We start from the raw sequence: 21535 nt of genomic DNA on the forward strand, positions 1-21535 counted from the left end.
TCCAGCAATCCTGTTTGTTTGTTTCCAAACTATGAGAGTTTCTCATGGTTTATCTTCTCTGTTTTTTCCCCATTCAGTTTCCCCTTTTTCCCTTATGGTAACATTTTGTAATGTAAAGCCAACAGAGCCTAAACCCCCCAAGTCTACCATATACCCATAGAGCAGCTTAAGAAATAGAATATTTCAAGTTAGTGAAAGCCTTTGAGTAGTAGCCCCCTCATTATTCTTCCTTTCTTCACCATCAAAAGTAAGCATTAAGTTTAATTTTGTGTTTGTCATTCATATATATTTCTGCATATTTTATCCTTGTGTTTGATTTTCTAAACATCACATAATTTTTGTATATTTTAAACTTTATTTATGAGTAGCATACTAAGTGTATTCTTCTGCAGTTTTCTTGCACTCCAAAGTATTTTTATGAGATTAAGCCATTTTGATACCTATGACTCATTCATTCATTTTTCACTGCTGTATAGCATTCCAAACATATAAATTAATTTATCCATCTTCCTGTGGATATTTAGTTTCTTTTTCTTTTTCATTATTTCAAACAATTCTTTCTATTGCTATTGCCTGAGTGTTTGTGTTCCCCTAAAATCTGTATGTTGAAACCTAATCCCCAAGGTGATGTTATTTGGAGGTGGGACCTTTGGGAGACGATTAGGTCATAAGGATGGAGCCATCCTGAATGTGATTCATGTTCTTATAAAAAAGGTTCCAGAGAGCTCACCTGTCCTTTCTGCCATGTGAAGGTACAGCAAAAAGTCAGCATCTGCTACCAGAACATTTCTCACCAAAACTTGACCATGCTGGCACCCTGATCTCTAACTTCCAGCCTCTAGAACTATGAGAAATAAATGTCTGTCATTTATAAGGCACGAAGTCTACGGTGCTTTAACAGCCCAAACAGCCTGAGGCACCTGCTATGAACATATTTAAGATCTTTCCCTGTCTCATGCTCAAGAATTTATCTAAGACCTATGTTCCATGGTAAAATTCCTGGACTAAAGAGAATGAGCATCTTCAGCTCTTCTTAAGATTACTGAACAATTCTCCAAAATATGTCTTACCAATTTATCATCCCCCAGCAGCATGTGGGCTCCTATTGCCCTAAATCCTTTCCAACACTTTATATTGTTAGCCTAATACTTTTTAACAATCAGTTGGGTGTGAAATAGCCTCTTGTGCCTTTTGAAATCTAAATACCAATCACGGACAGCCCAGGCGGCTCAGTGGTTTAGTGCTGCCTTCAGCCCAGGGCGGGATCCTAGAGACCCAGGATCAAGTCCCACATCATCCCTGCATGGAGCCTGCTTTTCCCTCTGCCTGTCTCTCTCTCTCTCTCTCTCTCTCTCTCTCTGTGTGTCTCTCATGAATAAATAAATAAAATCTTTAAAAATAAATAAATAAATAAATACCAATCACAGTGAGCATCTTTTACATGCTTATTAACTTCCAGTTTCACATCTTCAACCCATTTTTTCCATTGATTTTTTTCCTTCCTACTGATTTTTGGGGAAAAAATGTATATATTATACACTAATCACTGGTTAGTTTTCTGGTTGTTGCTTCACTTTTCATTTATTTATTTATTTATTTTTATTTAAATTCAATTAGTCAACACATTAGTTTCAGATGTAGTGTTCAATAATTCATCAGTTGCATACATCACCCAGTGCTCATCACATCACATGCCCGCCTTAATACCTGTCCCCAGTTACCCCATCCCCCCACCCACCTCCCCTCCAGCAATCCTGTTTGTTTCCCAGAGTTGAGAGTCTCTCATGGTTTTTCTCCCTCTCTGATTTTTTTCCCACTCAGTTCCACCCCCTTCCCTATGATCCTCTGTGCTGTTTCCTGTATTCCACATATGAGTGAAACCATATGATGATTGTCTTTCTCTGACTGACTTATTGGACTCAGCGTAGTACCCCTAAGTTCCATCCACATCGATTAAATGGTGGGTATTCATCCTTTCTGATGGCTGGGTAATATTCCATTGTATATATACACCACATCTTCTTAATGCATTCGTCTGTCAATGGTCATCTCAGCTGTTACAGACATTGCTGCTATGGCTTCACTTTTTAAATCGTGTTTTTGATAATAGAATTTTTAAATTTTAATGCAGTGAGATTTATACATCTTCTTTATGATTTGCTTTTTATGTCTTTTTTTTTTTTTTGTCTTTTTATGTCTTTCTTGTTTAAAAAAGCCTGCCCTACCCTGGCCTGTGGAAAGTGATGTAAATCATACCACATCCATGTCCTGCTTAAAATCCTCCAATGACTACCTTCACTGTGAATCTGAAAGCCAATTTCCCTCCTTGCCTGCATCTCTGAACTTGCTGCCCCACTGCTCCCTTGCTCACTCCTTGCTGTCTTCTCTTCAGTCCTCAAACATGCCAAGTCTGCTCCTGTGTCTCACCTCTTTAAACTTGCTGCTGCCTCGAAGCATCTTTGCCTGCCTAGGAATATGGCTGGTTTCTTCTTATCACATGGGTCTCAGTTTGGAGATCACCTCGGGGAGACCTCCTTTGACCCAAGTATCTAATGCTCCTCCCCCATTCCTTTCTAGAACATTCCTCCCATTTTATATTCTTTATAGCACTGTCGTGTTGTGAAATCATCATGTGTGTTTGTCTATTTGGTGTATTGTCTGTCGCCACCATTAGAAGATAAGTGTCTACAGAGCAGGGGCTTTGCCATCTGCTCTCCTCGATACTTCAGTCTTGTGCAGTGATTAACACACTCAAAGGCATGAATAACTATCTGTCAAACAAGTAAATAAACAAATGAATTTGAGGGAAACTTACCAAGATAATGGGAAAGCAGTGATCTGTAAAAGTGGTAGATGAGTGATGTGAGATACTGACCAAGAAACCCAAAATATGTGTAACTCATATTTCTGAAGAAACTACAGGATACATTGAACAAACACAATGAAAGATCTAATGAACTTTTTTAAGTGTTTCTGAAGAAAAGGAGGAGCTGAATCTTCCCATACCCTAGTCTATTCCATACACAACTGTCAAAATATTCCTTTCGTGGCACACGTCAGGTTTTTCTTGCACTCAAAACCCTGCAATGGCTCTCATGTCACTCAGGGAGAAATCCATATAGCCCTGCTGGCCACAGAGTCCTGTGGGGTCAAGGCCTGGGGACTCATCAGTCTCCCCTCCTTTACCTCCCACCCCCTCTGCTACCACACAGGCTGTCTTGAGACTTCCCCTCTGCTCTCCCTCTCCCCCTGCCTGACCCTCCATCATCCAGAATAACCACCTGCCTCTCACCTTCCTCTTCTTCACCTCCTTGCTCAAATGTTATTTTTCACTCAGGCCTTTCTGAATCAGCCTATTTAAAATTGCAATCCACCTCCATCCTGTAGGCTCTTTACCCTCTTTCAGAGCACAGATCGCCCTTCCAAACAGTGTTTCACTCTTTATATTATGCTTACTGATTGTCTTTTCCCATGAGAATGTCACCTCTGCAACGACAAGGCTTTTGTCTGTGTTGTTCACTGCCATATTCACAGCACACGGTAGGTGCTTAATATATACTTGCTGGATGAATGAATTCATTCAACAAACCTGTGTCTTGGGGGAAAAAATGAGACAGAATGACCAACGCTGAGACACACTTTCATAAATTTACAGAACCTCAGTTTCAAGAAGAGTCTTATGGAGATCCAGGCAGAAGAACACACATATGGGGAAGAAGGAGGGAGGAGGAGCCTCGGGCTTTCCCTCCACCATCAGTGCCAGCACAGTGGTCCATGCCTGCCACATTCTGAAGCAGAGAGAGCACTACACCAGCACAGTAGAAGGAGCCACTCTGTTCTTTGTGTATAGAGGGAGGACACTCTCAAGCAGCCAAGAACTCAAAGGAACTGGAACTGCCCACTTTCTTTTCTTTCTTTTTAAAAAGCATAGCTAATTGGCTTTATTCAATGATTCTTAAATCAGACAGCGACCCATCTAGCAAGTAGAGTGGTGCTCCAAGGAGTTGGTTGTACAAAATGGAAGGTTTTTATAGAAGGAGGGTGGGCCGAGGAAGTTATTAGCAAAAGTAAAGGATGGTTCCAGACAAGGCTGCTTTCCCTTAAGGGAAAAGGAAGGAGGTCTTATCCTGCAGATGACCTCATCCTTCTTTGGGGGAGGGGAGGAGTGGACAGGGCCCAAGTAGCAGACTCACTGGTATTGATGGAAATATTCCTAACTGATCAGTTAAGACCACATTTCTGGGGGAGATCCAACTGCAATGAGGTTCTGTAGTAAGCCCTGGCTTGAGAACTCGGTTTAAGTGCCACCATTTCAAGCCTGTCAGCCACCACTGTCTAAACTAGTTTGTGAGAACTGCATGGAGGAAGGAGAGACAACATTGTTTGCTGTGTGCTGTCTGTTCCCCTAGCGTTGTTGTGTCACTCCAGCCGGGGACCTCAGGGCTGTCATTTACTGAGTGAGTGATTGCTATGGGTCTAGGCTTTTCACCTCCTACTCAATGAAAACCTCACACTCTAGTTGACGAGAAAGCCCCATTTTATACATGAGAAGCCTGAAACAGAGCAAGGTGAACCTACTCCCCAAGGAATGCAGTAGCCGAAGGAGGATTCAGTGTTACACAGCATTGCAAATATCAGCCTTGCACCCATCAAACTCCAGGGAAATCCTACCTACTGGCCTCCTAATAAAGCCGAGACCACCACTGTGCAAAAGTGATTTCTAAATCTCCATTTCCTCAATTTCTGACAGCTCAAGAAAATATCAGAAAGCAGAATTCCCTCCCAGAAATAACACAGAAAGGATTGGGACTCTCCATCTAGAAAAGAAAAGATGAATGCAGGACTTCATGAATATAATTTTTAATGTTGTGAGTAATGTGGATAAAGCCGATGCACTTTATTTTATTTATTTATTTATTTATTTATTTATTTATTTATTTATTTATGATTTAATTTATTTATTCATGAGAGACAGACTGAGAGAGAGAGAGAGACAGAGACACAGGCAGAGGGATAAGCAGGGTCCATGCAGGCAGCCTGACATGGGACTCGATCCTGAGTCTCCAGGATCACACCCTGCACTGAAGGCAAATGCTTAAGCACTGAGCCACCCGGGCATCCCCGATGCACTTTAAAATTGAGAACAAGTAAGAAATAGTGATTACGGTCAGTTATAGTCAAGTTATATTTTAAACTTCAAAGTACCTAAAAGACTAGATCTTAAGTATTCCTACTACCAAAGAACCCCCAAACAAACCAAAAACAACTAACAAATAATTCTGTGACCCGATAGAGGTGTTACTGATGCTATGGTGGTAATCCTACTGCAATATGTAAATATATCAACTCAACACGTCCGGCACTGTTGATCCTTCCACAACGTTATATGTCAATTTGATTTCAATATAAAAAAGAGGGACAGCTTTTAACAGTCTATGATAAAGCTGTGTAACCCCTACCCATAAAAGTGAGAGTAGCAGGAAATAAAAATAGGTCCAAGCTGTTTAGACACATTAAAGAAACTAGTGCCCTGACTATTTCCCAGGTGGGCATGAAATCCTCAGCAGGAGGACTATCAGAAAGACCTGGATTTGAGCCATTCTTATTTAATACTTCTTTTTCCTCACCCCACATGCTTGCTGTTAGAAGAGAGTAATAATTGGTTTCACTCTACTCTTATGACTGACTTCATTTAATTTGTAAGGAATTATTTATTTACCTCGTTTCTGTTGCTACTTGATAAAGAAATATTGCATCTTTTAAGAAACGGTTGGAAGCCCAGACAGCAAAACAATAAAGAAAACAGAAATATAGCTGAAATGAAATAGAAGTAATTAGACTTGAATCTGGCATCCCTTTCTTTAGCTAACACAATATATTAGTACAAAAGGGAGAGTAATGGTTTTTCATTTACCTTCATATTCACGATCATTATGAAAAAATCACATAATCATACTTAAAGAAATCTCCGGTTTAAGCCAGTGTTTAAAAAGGGTTTTACTTGAACTGTATTACACTAGTGATTTCTGAGCAAGTCGTTTTTCTGTACAGCAAAAAAATATTTTTGAAAAAAAAAACGTTATAAGCATTAGTCTTTTTTATTTTAAATTTATATATTTTCAAATTATGAGTGCAATATCTGCCACTGTTGTAAAATCTTCTTCTGCGTCACCAAAGAATATCCTTTGGGGAATTAACATTTCAGAAATTACTGGAATATGCTGGAGCTACTTGTCACGTTGTTGCTCTATAAACCCATTTTGTGTTGAGTAAGACACTATAGAGGTTGGTTTATTTTTACTTTCCTTAACTGGACCTGTATTATGAGATGAGATTTATTTCTTATGACCTCTTACCATTATTTTTTTTTAATTTTAAAATTTGGAAATTATTATTTAAAATATATATTTTTTAATTTTGAAAAAAATTAAGCTTAGAAATTGTAGTATAAGCAGCACAATTACAATGAATTAAAACATTATCACTCATCAGCACTGTGGTTCCTCAGCTGAGGAACTCCACATCTCATGCCTGAAAAGGAAATAAAAATGAAGCTGAGCCTGGAGCTCAGAGCTCCATTATGGACTCAGCCTGGCTCTCATCAGGCCCCTCGATCCCAGATTGATCTCCTCATCTCCTCTCTGGGCAGAGCCATCAGGATGGGTGTGGCAGAAGCAGCCCTTCTTGCGAGCTTGTAGGGCTCTGCAGGCATTTGAGCCAATTAAGACATCTCACCCATGTGCTGCAACATTTCTCGTTCCCCATCGTCTCTGACTGAAGCCATTGCCAACTCATGCTCAGAACCACTGCTCACACAAATGCAATTTTTGATCTTCCTCCCTGTCAGAACTGCAACACAAGAAGCCCAGAGTTAGAGCAAGGATAAGCTGAGTTTGGTGGCCATCTCATGGTTCTCCAGGGCTGCACTGTCCAAGAAAGCAGCCACTAACCACTGTGGTCTTTCAAATTTAAAAGTAATTAAATATAAATAGAACTTAAAACTCAGTTCCTCAGTCTTACTATTTCACATACTCCATGGTCACATGTGGCCAGTGGCTGCCATATTGAACAGTACCAAGTATCTACACGTAGAAGATCATAGAAGATCTCAGTTATCACGGAAAGCCTTCTTGGACACAACTGCCCTGGAAGGTATTATATGTCCTATAGGTGATAATTTTGGGTGAGAAAGTGCTGCTAGGTCGATCTCAATGGAGAAAACCCTATCTTGTTCTCTGGCTCTGTCACCAACCTACTGGAAATTGGGGTAAGTTATCTCCTTACTCATGAAGGCTTTCTGGAACTAGATTTGGGTCCATGATGGATGAAGGGCAGGCTTATATGGCACGTGGGTCCTAGAGCAGTTATTTCTGTATGGCTTTTTATAGAATTGGTTTTACCAAACTGTGGTTTTGTATCATGTCTCCCACTTATGTAAGGACAATCACATAAAATTCAGTACTGCATTCATTTCAGGGATATTTTTGAATATTCTAAAAATTATATTGCATAATTTTCTTTTTATGAGACCCAGAGGGGAAATTTCTCTCAGGTCTCAGGACCAAGACAAAATGTGCTTCTTGTAAGCAACTTGTGGGCATTTAGTTTTCAAAACAATGTGAATATTGTAACTAATCTTGTTTTCCTTTTGGTTCACTGCAAGGAAGTTCAGAGCAATAATGTTAGAAGCAGTTAGACAGCATTTATGGTATTCATTCCTCTTTCCTAATTGTATCTCTAATAAGAACTTTTTGCAAGCCATCAAAATATTTGGGGGAATGAATAGTAATTGAAGAAATTATTTTATTAATTGAGAGAAATAAATGTTTAGACCCTCAAAGCCCTCAAATACATCATGAAATGCATAACATCAAGTCCATGCTAAGAGAATCCATCTGCTGGGAAGATATCCTTACAAAGATGGGCTGTAAGCAGACTTGACCTTAGATTTGGAAGTTTGGTAGATACATATTTCTAGAGTCTAGTATGAGACTAACAGAAGTTAGTGTGCCTGACTTTATAAACTCAAATGTTCTGGAGATTCAACAATAAAAATACATCACTTTTTTTTTAATGGAGGGTTTTGCTGTTCTGGTTAAAAAATATGTTCTTTGAATGTTTCTAAAACTGTTGAATTCACAGATTTCTCACCATTCCTACATCAAGCATAATCTAAGAATATGCTACTTATTCCTAAATGAAGGCATAAAAAACAATACTGAGTTTTCTTTTTATTACACATCTGAAAGTCTATTCCTTACATATTAGTAACAGAAATGATCATTGATATATCCATGTCCTCTCAACGATCGTGCCAAATAAAGACACAACAAGGAGTATTATTTAAATAATAATAAATTATTTTTACAGGGAATTTAGTACGTTCCAGGCATTCTAGATGGATTGTCTTGTTAACGAACTATGAGGTAGGTACTGCTTCTGTTCTCATTATAGACTAGATGAAACATGGGAGCTAACTTCTCTGGCTCCATAACCACTCAGTAAGAGACAGGACTCCAGCCTGAGACTGACTCCTTAGCTATGCTATTTGTCCTCAGCAGTGTGAATGACCTCACTGCAAGTTAATGTGGAAGTTGAGAAAATCCCAGAAAGGTTCCCATTCTCACCAACCGTATACCCCAAGTAGCCCTTCTGAGCTCCTTCTCCACTGCCCAGAATAAATGAGCATGAACCAAAGGCACACACACAAAGACCTGGGACAGAAGACTACCCAAATAACTAGGAGAAACTTTTCTGGCCTGGCTTCTTATCATCTACTGGCAAACTTTTTCATTTGCTTTTCCCTAAAGAGAGAATAAATGCAGTTGCACTTACACACAATTAATTTGCTTATCATGTATATAATAATAATCATTCTGATTATCTAAGTATTCTGAGGCCAGATAGTTGCAACTCTGAGTAGGCTCAGTTCTCCTATCTCTGCTTCTAATTCTATTAAACAAGGATGGATAAAAGGCTTCCTTATCAAAGTACCTTAGTGTTTGATGATGAGTGCAACAAACATATGCTGAACTGCCTTTGTATGCAGCTTAAAAGGCCAAGAGTTTTCCAGTGGAGCCTCTAACCACATGTAAAGGCCTAATCTAAATACAGCTTCTATAACATAATTAAGAAATCATACTTGGGGCCCGCATTTTACCATTCAAAAATAATTAAATGCTCACAACTGGCTAGGCATCTCTCCACAGATCGTGGTCCATTTCGTCTTAGAAGATGCCTTACTTATCTGTAGAATGAACATGTGACGACCCATCCTCCCTTTCAGATTGAGTAGAAGCGGTTGGGGAAGAGAAAAGATGGGTCAGACCCTTCTTCCTTCAGTGTTTGGGAGCTAGAGCATCTCAGCTTGCAGAAGGCTCTGTGAGCTGCCCCCACAGTGCAGCCCCAGAGGACAAGACCACCTGTCTGGGAAGGAAGGATGCCATGCTGGGCTTGCCCAAGCCCTGTGTGCTGGCAGCTGCCTCTTACCATATAAAGGTTTTTGCCGGCCTGTCGGACCACTGGGTAAGCAGCCCCCAAGGAGCTATCATTCAAAAATGTTTATGATACTATCCAGCTCTCCTGGGAACTTCCCCCACCATATTTAGACTTGGGCTCCTATAACTCATTCTGTGTGAAAGCGAACAATTGCCTGCATTTTGGTCTGAGATTGCACTTGCTGTTATAAATCTTGGTGATCCATTATTGTCTGTAAATATATAGATAACTAGTGTAGGTACATTTATTTGATTAACATCTGCTGGGCTCCCTTTATGTCTGTTAACTTTAGCACTGTCTCCTGACCAAGAAAGAAAATAGTGTTCCCTGGGCTCCCCCTCTTTCTCTTGCTCTCCAAAGCAGAAAAGAACTTGTCTCTTGTTGACCAGCTACCAGTCACCTGGGATTCTTGAGAGAACTTCCCACCCCTCCTCAGTCTCCTACCTCCCACCTCACCCTACACCTGACAGCTCAAAGCCAAGGGCATTGACAAACACACCCTGGACTTCCCGTGCACTCTGGCTTTGTGAAGTCGGTGCCATAGAGCAAGGCAAGACTGAGTGATGAGCCAATGTAAACAAGAACTACTTCCGGGGGGAACTGGTATGGGTCCTAAGAGGACCCTCTCAGAGAGTTTGCTGTAGGAGGGCCCTCAGCAGACTTGGATGGTTCTTTCCAAGCAAACAGGCAGATCAAAAGCAAAATGATCAAACAGAGTCTTAACAAAGACATTGCGCCCGAGTGTGGTGAAGTGTGAATTTTAGAGCTCTGCTTATGTTCCAGCTCCTTGGGGAGTCAGGTACAAAGGCAAATTTTATTGCAGTAATGAAAAAAGCCATTGATTTACATGGTACTGGAAATGCATCTAGCCAGATGAAAGAACTCAAACAAAACAAGAACTAACATGCTCTCCTCCTGTCTCCTCCCTCCTCCTCCTTTCAGGAATGTGAGTTTGGGAGAAAACCCAAGAAACTATTTGTGCATGAGGCAGATAGCCGGGGCAAACGTCACTTGCTGCCTGGTCCCAGCCCTCGGCATCCTGCTGGTCATCAGTACAAGCGGAGTTGCAGGAGAAAGGCCCCTTGCCAACTCTAGCTGTCCTCACTCACCCTGGTCCTATGCTCCACTTTTGACAATTACTTGGATAAAAAAAAAGTAGGCATAGAGCATATAAAGTCCTTGTTTTGCCTGCCTGGCATCTGAACCTCCTTTTTTTTTTTTTTTTTCAAGATTTTATTTATTCATTCATGAGAGACACAGAGAGGCAGAGACACAGGCAGAGGGAGAAGCAGGACCCTGCTAAGCAGGGAGTCAGATATAGGTGCTGGATTCAGGACCCTTGGATCATGACCTGAGCCCAGGGCAGATGTTTAGCTAGCTGCCTGAGTCACACAGGATCCCCCGAACCTCCTTCCTATATTAGGGGAATAGCTTGTATAACAAGCCCTGATGGGAGGCAGAGCTCACCTCCAATAGTAGATCCAGAAAATACCAGATACTTGCATTCCCAGCTCGCTTCCAGCTAGGGTGCAGGTAGGTGACCCAGGACTTGCCACTCAGGCTAACGCACCCTCAGTTTTAAGCCAGAGGATGGGAACTCAGAGAATGATAGAGGCAAATCCTTTCCATGGCAGAGATAGGTTGTGGCAGTGGCTCTGGGTTTCCATGCAGCACTGGCACGTCACAGGGCCTGCGTCCACGGTCCAGGGCCACAGGCTGGGCAGGCGGGGGCCATCCAGGCACAAGCAGTGACGTCCTCCACAGTCGGGTCTCGTACCCTGGTCTGTGGTGGCGTCTTTCCTGCTCCTTCCCTGCCATGGCACAGGGTTCTATGGCCTCCCCAGTGATTCCGGGAGCCGCCCCACATCTTTGCAATCAATTGTTTCTCTATTTACATCAGCCAGAGTTGATTTTGTTGCTTGCAACTGAGAACATTGACTGGTAGCATACTTTTTAAATCTGCCAAAGGCATGAAGCTGGAAGGAAAGCAAGCTCTGGGATGGGAGAATTAAGAGTAAAAAAGATCACCAGGACTGGAACCTAACAAGACGATATCAAACAGGAATAAATGTGTTTGCCTTAAAGTTGGACCCCAGAGCCAACTCTGTGAAATCAGACTTGGGCAACACTTCCCTGGCCTGCATTGCAAAATCCGCACTTTCATGAAACAAAGGGATCCCTTCGGGGTTGATTTTAATTTTTTTTTTTTTTATCGCATTGCTACTCAAATATAAAGTAACATAAAATTAGGTATAAAGTCCTTATGATCATGGCTCGTTTACAGTTATAAAACCAAAACAAATTTACAAATTAATTACAAGCAGAACTACAAAAGCAATAACATTCAAATTAACATCATTAATTTAATGTGAGAGATGATGATGTTTTGCTGAAACTGGATCATTGCTCACCACATGGCTCTGGCACCAACTGCTGAGGCACAGGGGGTCTTGACGTGGGGGAGGCCTGTCTGCAGGCTTCTAAGCTAGGAATCCACTGAGCCAAGGCACCCCCCCCCCCCCCATTCACCACATATCAGCTTCCCCCTTATTTCCCATGACAGTGTTCTGTCCCTAGAGTCGGGCTTTTGTCTTACTGCCCTGACTTACACTGAAATTCCTTCTTCCCTCAAAGTTATCCTTCCTTAACTGAGCTCCAGTGCCCTGGGACTCATTGGCCCTGCATGAGGCCAATATTGATCCCTGATTAAACCAACTGAGGTGAAGAGACAAGATCAAATGGTGCTAATGCTATGGCTGCTTTAGATTCATGAGGATAGGGAGGAGGAGTCACAGTACAGTGCTGCACACCTATCTCAGCGACATGCCATGGCTAAGTCCTACATTTCTACTCTAGCACCATGGGAATTCTGATGCATGGCCTTCGGGAGACCTGCATGAGGATGTTCACTGAAGCATTGTTTGTGGTGGCCAGGTGTTGGGGGTGACCTGGTTCCCATTACTGGGAAAGCAATCCACGGCAGATATACACCATGATCTACCAGTAACTATTAGAACCAATGGAAGTTCATACGTCAAAGGATGTGGACTTAAGAAACATGGTAATAACGAGAATGAGATTGAAAATACTATTTACATAAACTAGTGATACATACAAAAAGCAATATGCACTTGGCAAGAAGGTATGCAAATACAAAGATGCAGATTACATTTAAATATTTGCTTGTAATGGTGAGACGGGAAAGGTAGTGGAGTCTGCTGATAAGAGACATCAAACAAAAATAAACTCACTTGCTTATCAACAAATGAGACAAAGGCCATATAAGGGCCAGTGATAATAACGTCCACGAACATTAATGCTTAATGAATGCTTACGTCAACCCTCTGTACCCAAGGTGGAAAAAAAAAAAAAAGAAGAGAGAAGGAAGGAAGAAGGAGGTAATAAGGAAGAAAGGGAGTGCTGGATATAGCAGGGATCCGCCACACATGCAGATTACAGAGATTCTTTCTAAAGTCTTACTTCACCTCATGAGAAAAAGTTTTTGGAAAGTTGCAATTAGAAATTTTCCCTTTGAAAGGCAACAGCCATATTGCTTGATACGTAGTCAGGAACAGCTATTTGGACTTTAGCAGTGCCTACTAAAAGCCTGCCTAATATCCCACAGATCTACATCTTAAAAAGTAACCCAGTCATTACTCTAACTTTGACGTATCCAAATGCTAGTCTACCAAGCGTGATTTGAAGGTAATGAACGTGAAGGTATTCTTTATTGCATAATAAGTTCGCACACAGCTTTATCTTTTCAAGCCAGAATAGGCTGTGCTATTTCAGTTACATCTGAGTGAGATACCCTAGTCATGAATCATGAAAACATTTCATTAACTGATTATAGATCTTGTCGCTTCAGCAGGGGAACTGAGAAGTGCACTTCTGACCTGAAAATCCTTCGGTACAGATTGAGTGACAGTGACACACCAAGTGTCACAATTCCCTGTTTGGTTGCTAGTAAGAGATGCTAAGAAAGTGACATTTCTTTCTAGCCAGGCATCAACCACATCTTAAATAAAGAGATGATTTCCATAGTCATCCTGGGATCTATGAAAATCTTTTAAGACTTTGCAAGTAAGTTTTAAAAATAATGGCTTTGTGTACAAAAGAATCACCACCGGTTGATACTTAACTCCAAGGCATGAACAATAAGCTTGTTATGGTTTGACCCCGAATTGAGCTTTTACCTTAAATTAAACCACACGTAATGAAGTCCCTATCCTCAATATGCAAATAAATTGAATAACATTTTTCAGCTGCATGAAACAGCTACTGTCTTAAAACTTATCTTCTATGTGGTCCATTCTAAGTAAGGTCACAATTTATGTAGCTATCTATTGCATTATTCATGATATAAATAGTTTGCTTCAATATCTATGTGCTGTCTCAATTTCCCACTCCCCTTGCAGTTAGGTGGAGCCAGCCATGTGCATTTCTCTGGTCAAAAGGCAGTGAGCGGGAGTGATGAGTGTCACATCTGATGGAAGGAAATTAAGACCTGGAGAATGGAACTCACCTGTGGAGGGTTGTAGTGTCTGTTAGCCCGGGTCTCTGAGAGCCCATGAAGGGCAAGCTCCCACAGCTTAAGGAGGGCAGATGAGAAAGAAACTTCAGCTCTTTTAAGCCACTGAGATCCACGGGTCACTGGGTTACTGCAGCATAACCTAGTCTATACTGACTAATATTCAAATTAATGACTCAATTAACATAGAACCTAATATACCACATCCTAGGAGGAACAAAACAAAATTTAAAAGATAACTGACATGGGAAAGTTAGGCAACAATGTTTTAAAAATACAGTAGAAGAATTTCTCGAGCCCTTATCATGTGACCAAGTGAACCGTAAGTGAATGAGGGCTCCAGATTCAAAGAGGTGTCACTGGGCTGCAGGGCTGGAGGAAGAATTCATAAAATAAAGTGAGATTCAAGATAACCCTTGTAATTGAGGCCAGATTTGGAGAGTCTGGAGCAAGAATGGGAGTAAAGGTCTGTAATTAAGTATGCACTGGGGTGGTCCAAAGATAGTAGAAAGAGAGATTCTGTTAGGAGAATAACTGGAAATCAAGTTTGGAAAATATTTTGATATCATAACATGAAGTCCATCGAAAACTGAGCTAAGGATTTTATACTTATATTTAAGGCAACAGAGAGTTGGCTTGGCTTTTCAAATATCATGATGAAGAAAGAGAGAGAGAGAGAGAGAGAGAGGTCACATACTTTCCTATTTAATCTGTAAGTGAAAGTGATTTCAGGGCTCTGGGCAGGTCTGAGGACTGGACTGAGTGGAGGTAGAGGTCTGGAGAACGTCCCCTGGGGTTGTGGTCATGAAAAGAGAAGGAAAGGATAGGCATGAAAGGCATCATGAAGAATCTACAGATATGAGTGACTTCGCAGATGCAGAGAGCGAAGGAGAAGGATGACTATCAAGCCATTCATTCATTCACTCACTCACTGATACATTCATTCATTCATTCATTATCAAATAGATAGTAAGTACACACCACAAGCCAGACACTATTCCTTGGAGGGAATGTGGGGGTTTTGGACATTTTAATGAGAGAAATGATAGCATTCTTTCATACCAACGGGAATGGGGTAGTACAGGAAGAGCTTTGAAAACACAAAAGCAGGAAGAAATACTTACAGGAGAAAACTTCCTGAAAACAGGAGGCAATAGGATCCAGAGAATCACTGGAGACTGTGTTAAAGAGGACAATTTTATCTTATAATTTGAGGGATTATTTAGGTTTTACTTGTTTCCTGTTTCAAGTTAATAACGGAGTCTCTGTTCTCTGTACTTTCTATTTTTAATTAAATTGAATTTGTATCTAATGCTTCTTGTTAGCTATGTTATGATGAAAAGATTTAATATTTTAAATACTTTAGAATGCCTGTTTTAGAGTACTGGAGAGGTGGTGTGGGAGAGAGGGAGGAGCACTTTTGAGGGGTCTAAACATGCTTTGATTGGTGATGTAAGGAAATTTAACGATTGATCAAGAGATTTAATGGTGTGCTTCCAAGGCGGTGAAAACATTGCTTTACACGTATCACACCACCTTAAAAACCCTTCAGTCACTCTCAGTGTGTAACAAGTTTAATTGTGAACTCTAAATCTGGACTCCTAGTGCTTCCTCCACTCTTAATTGTACAATTTTGGACATATTCTAATTTCCTTATTTGTAAATTGGGGAGAGTAATACTTCCCTGACCAAAGGTAGGTGATCACTAAGTGTGATATTAGGCCAGTTATTATTGACTTGTAGGATATTGTCACAACCTCTCAGCATTTGTTCCAACTCTTCCCCATTAGGTAGAAACCATGTGGTTTTGGTAGTACTAATTCTACTTCTAACTCTCTCTCTTCTAGCAAGGAAGCAACGGAGAACATCTGGAAGTTATCTTAAATTCATGAGGGGAGTTAATCTTAAGATAAAGCAGACACCATGAGAGACAGAGGAGAAATGGAAAGGAAGGAGATCCATGATGACATGTTTGAGCTACTAGAATCAAGCCAACACTTAAAGTAAGTTATATGAATTTTCATTGTTTTACCAATGTGAGTTGGATTTTCCATTACCTACACTTTGAGGGAAATTTTTTAAAAAGCACAGACTCCAAGTGTAGAGTAAGATTTTGCCATTTACTAAGAGCTGAATCCTGGAGGGCAGGAGAAAGCCTTCTCCTGGCAGAATCGAGATAGTTATACTCTACCTTCTTGACTGGCTGCCAGGTTGGAAGTCTATATCTACAAGTATGGGGGGGTATGGAGGGAGGTGAGCAGTGATGAAAGGCAATGGATTTTTTTAGTCACGATAACTTCTAAGGGGGCACCTGGGTGGCTAAGTGGTTGAGCATCTGCCTTCAGCTCAGGTTGTGATGCTGGGGTCCTGGGATCGAGTCCCACATCAAGCTCCCAGCAGGAATCCTGCTGTGCTTCTCCCTCTGCCTATGTCTCTGCCTCTCTCTCTGTCTCTCATAAATAATAAATAAAATCTTAAAAAAAACTCCTAAGAATAACTCATTGTAGCAAAGGGTTATACCATTGCAAAGTGTGTGACATTGAATAGAAGTCAGTAAATGTGGAGAGCTAGCCATGCAGTGCTGATGAACACCCTGGTCAAAGGGATCAAGTACATCCAAGAAGAATAAAACCCAATGGTCTTAGTGTATCAGGCTTTCACCATTTCTCTAGCTATGTGAAATGTAACTCTGTTATGGGGATGATAACAACAACAAAAGGCTTTTACTGACACATTTATTGACACATAATTGAACTTTAATTGAATAAAGTTCAAACTCTTTCCTCCCTGTGACAGCACTGTGAGGGATGCTGGGGGGAAAGGATGAGCAAGATGAGAATGTCTCTGCCCTCATGGAGCTTATGTGGCAGCAGAAGACACAGATGTTTAGACTCAAAGACTTACAAATCCAGGAATCATACACGTACAAAACGTTAGTGGGGGTGCTGTAGAGGAGAGACAGATGTGTGACAGCATGTAAGCAGTGAGTGACAGTCCCAGCATTCCCTGCCATACTCTCCTATGAATGGTGTTAGTGGCCTGTTGCCCACTCTTTGTCTCTTATCTTCCATCGACTTAAGTAACTTGTCACTGATGATTTCATTAACTATTAACATCATTATTGGATTGTCAGTGGGAATCTTCAGATAAATCATGAGTAAGTCAATTTGCCTGTGAACAACTCTTTTTTTTTTTTTTTTCTGGTTGAGAAGGCTAATGTCTAATAGCACTTGGTTAATTTTTATTTATTCAATGGTTAAAATAAGAAAGCATTGGAAAGAGATGAGGAAATGGACATACTTACACAAAATCAGAGAAGAAGTAAACTGATACAACCAGTTTCGAAGATGATTTGGCAATAGCAAAATCAGGTATGTGTATAAGCAGAATTTCCACTTATAGGACACTCCCCTACACAAGTATTGATGAGTATATGCAAAGACTTTTATATAGAGTTGAGCATTGCATCATTGCCTCTATTAGCTACATATTAAACACAACCAAAATGCCCATCTATATAGAAACAATTTATAGACACTTATATTGTAAAATACAGTGTAGTTGTTAAAAAATGATGATTTTTATAGAATGAGATAGATCTCCATGAAATATTAAGTAAGAAAAGCAAATCATGGAACTATATATTGTGAGTTTTAATTTTTGTAAAAAATAACTAGAATCATGTTTGTGTATGTGTGTGTGTATATGTAATAAACGTAAATAAGAATATCTGGAAGGATAATAGCTACCTAGGGAGGGAGGTTAAGAGAATTAAGAGAACCTTAGTTTTTCACTCCAGACTTTGAATTTTTTACATTACCACAAAAGATTTTTTTAAGATTGGAAAGCAATAATTGTTGTTTAACCATATTCTAGGGCTTCTGGAAGCTCTAGCCAGCATAATAAAAAGATTTTTAAAGCAATTGAATATATAAATATTGAAAAGGAAGGCATAGAACTACAAATCTGTGATGAAATGATCATCAAATTGACTATTTTAAATTGAATCAGTGGGGAAATGGTTCAGTGTTAGCCACTTATCACACAAACACACACATACACACACACACATGCCTGTGTGTGTATGTGTGTGTGCATAAATGCATGCATAATCACACATTAATGCAAAACTTTCTAACTCTATTGGCCAGAAGAGGAAGGTAGAGATGTGGAACCAGGCTTCTAATCCTGTCCAATATACCAGAAACCACACTGAAAGTCAATATATTCCTGAAAAGTTTCACAAATGTCTCCACATCTGGAGAGAAGCAAACAGTATCACAAATCTTTTTCTTCTTTTCTGACTGAAGAATTACAGAAACACCTGCTGGGAAGAAATTGGGAGATGGGGAGCAGACATGGGAGGAGATGGGACAGTGCTGATCCTCACCCTGCTAAGTAGTAGGGGACAATCCACTGATACTTTCTAAATCTGAAACATGTTGATTTTTAATAGCACAATAATGCTGAATGGTTGTCATAATTACTTTTACTTAATTCCAGAAAAAAATTTTATAAAACAATATATGTTGAGAGAATGGCATATTTATAGAAAAGCCAACAATTCTTTTTTATTTCCCTTCAGTTCCTTTTTTCTATGAAATTCAGGTAAAATTAAGACTACTATTTTTATTAAAAACAAAAATATTCCATCTATTCTCCATTTTTCTGTCTGCCCACCATTTTGAGCACATGCATGGGCAGATGTCTACAAAAAAGGCCCACTGAATGGCACTTCGCAGTATTTTTCAGACTTAAAATAGTGTTTTACATTTCACCTTCATACTTTTTCCACATTATTTGAGTTGTCTGTAATGATTGCGTGTCACTTGTACACAGTTGGCATAAGAGTAAGGGAAAATCTTCATCTCTCTTTGAGCTAATAAGTACACTGTGGGGTTTCTCTCCTATTTAAAAAAAATATATATATACATATATGTATGTATATATATATATATATATATATATATATATTTGGCCTATTTTATAAGTCACAATCATTTTGTAAAGTCAAAGTCATATTACTCCTTTTTTTTCCTTCTTATATAATTTTTAATTATCCATTGCTGCAGTCCATTGCTGTGAGGCAATAGAGTATGGGGCAGTAGAGTATAGTGGGAAAGAGCCCACTCTCAGGTTCACTGCCTACATCCCCTGGACTTGCTATGACTTGCAGGTACTTGGTTTCTCTGATTTCCTAGTTGCCATAGACAGATGCTCAAACAATATCTAGCTCATAAAATTATATAAGTCTCCCTAATGCAGAGGAAGTGTTCACAACAGTCTACTGTAATACTTTGCTCTACTTCCTCTTCTAATAACACAAACAAAATAGGTTCACTTTAGAAAACAGGTCAATTTCAACTAAGCAAAAAGGGAAACAGGGAAAATAATTTGAATCTCTTTACCTACAAATAATTACATCTCAGCATGGTACTGTTATGTATTTTCTTTCTTTTTTTGTTATGTATTTTCTTATGCTCTTAATGTTAGTCCTCTTATGTTGTTATTCAGGAAAAAATAAAAAGCATTTTTTTTCTCTCACTCTTTCTTCAGGAAAATACCTTTTGACTAGATATTATACATACATGGTTGAAAGGTCAAAATGTACAGAAGCATCTGTCTACACTGGAAGGTAAATCTTCCTCCATCTCCAGCCACTACCCTGCTATCCTCCCTGGAGGCAACCACTACGAATTAATGAATAAGTGAATGCACACATACACTTTTTTGCTTACAGTGCTTTCTTAATGGATTTTTTTTAATTGAAGCATAATTGACATACAATGTCCTACTAGTGTCAGGTGTACGTCATAATGATTAGATTTTTTTTTATTTTGTATACATTACAAAATGGTCTGCCCTGTAAGTCTAGTTACCACCTGTCATCATCTGTCACAAAGTTACTATGATATTATTAACTACATACCTTGTGTTGTGAAAAAAAAAAAGTCTTATGACTTATTTACTTTATAACCCAAAATTTGTACCTCTTAAGCCCCTTCACCAATTTTGCTCACCCCCACAACCCTTTCCCTCTCTGGTAACCATTAGTTTGTTTTCTGTATCTATGAGTCTCTTTCTGTTTTGGTTTGTTTGTTTTGTTTTTTAAATTCCATATGTGGGGGATCCCTGGGTGGCGCAGTGGTTTGGCGCCTGCCTTTGGCCCAGGGCGCGGTCCTGGAGACTCAGGATCGAATCCCACATCGGGCTCCCGGTGCATGGAGCCTGCTTCTCCCTCTGCCTATGTCTCTGCCTCTCTCTCTCTCTCTCTCTCTCTGTGTGACTATCATAAATAAATAAAAATTAAAAAAAATAAATAAATTCCATATGTGAGTAAAATCTCTGTCTGACTTTTTTCACTTAGCATAATACCCTCTAGATCCATCCATGTTGTTGCAAATGGCAGGATTTCATTCTTATTCCTTTTTTCTGGCTGAGTAATGTTCCATGTGGTATGTATGCTACATCTTCTTTATCCATTCATCAGGTGATGAGCACTTGGTTGCTTCCATGTCTCTGGGCTATTGTAAATAATGCTGCAATAAACATAGAGGTACACATATTTCTTTAAAGTGGTGTTTTTGTTTTCTTCAGATAAATGCCCAGAAATAGAATTGATAAATCATATGGCATTTCTATTTTTAGCTTTTTGAGGAAACACCATACTATTTTTCACAGGGGCTGTATCAGTTTTCACTCCCACCAACAGTGCACGAGTTTTCTTTTCTTTTTTTTTTTTTACGAGTTTTCTTTTTCTCCACATTCTTGCCATCAGTTGTTTTTCTTTTTTTTTTCTTTTTTTTTTTTTTTTAGTTTTTATTTAAATTCTAGTTAGCTAATATATAGTATAATCTTGGTTTCAGGAATAGAATTTAGTGATTTCATCATTTACATATAAAACCAGCACTCATCACCACAAGTGCCCTCCTTAATGCCCATCACCCATCTAGCCCATCCCATGCTCACCTCCCATCCAGCAACCCTCTGTTTGTTCTCCATAGTTAAGAGTATTATTTCTTATCTCTTTGTTTCTAGCCATTCTGACAGTTGGAGGGTGATGTCTCATTGCGGTTTTCATTTGCATTTACTTGCTGATGAGTGATGTTGAGGATCTTTTCATTGGTCTGTTGGCCATCTGGATGTCTTCTTTGGAAAAATATCTGTTCAAGTCCTCTGCACATTTTTAATCAGGTCGTTTGAGTTTTTTGATAGTAAAATATGTAAATTTTTTATGTATTTTGGATATTATTTTTTATTGGATGTATGATTTACAAGTATTTTTTCCCATTTAGTACGGAGAAATGCTTTGTTTTGTTGATGGTTTCCTTTGCTGTGCCTCATGAAAAATTTTTAAATTAAACTCATTTCTTCATGGAGGAGCGGGAGGAGGACATTTCAGTTAGCCACAGTCAACCACAATCCAGAAGCAGATGATCATCCTTCTGACATATAGTCTGGTCAACAGCAGCCTAACTAACACTGCATCACATGCCCACATCATTG

At 39.6% G+C, this 21535-nt stretch overlaps 1 long non-coding RNA gene across 36 annotated transcripts in view; it reads left to right on the forward strand.

Annotated features, from left to right (window-relative positions):
- LOC119872612 overlaps positions 1 to 21535 on the forward strand; it is an 85995-nt gene that overhangs the window by 56598 nt on the left and 7862 nt on the right. For 22 of the 36 annotated variants that reach the window (XR_005362671.1, XR_005362669.1, XR_005362645.1 and 19 more), the window contains 3 exons: positions 4751 to 4868; positions 8371 to 8426; positions 15877 to 16032. This is a non-coding gene — a long non-coding RNA (uncharacterized LOC119872612). The other 14 variants (XR_005362668.1, XR_005362650.1, XR_005362660.1 and 11 more) reach the window with 12 other exon arrangements.

This window comes from Canis lupus, chromosome 7, assembly GCF_011100685.1.
Source record: "Canis lupus familiaris isolate Mischka breed German Shepherd chromosome 7, alternate assembly UU_Cfam_GSD_1.0, whole genome shotgun sequence".
Classification (NCBI taxonomy): Eukaryota; Metazoa; Chordata; class Mammalia; order Carnivora; family Canidae; genus Canis; species Canis lupus.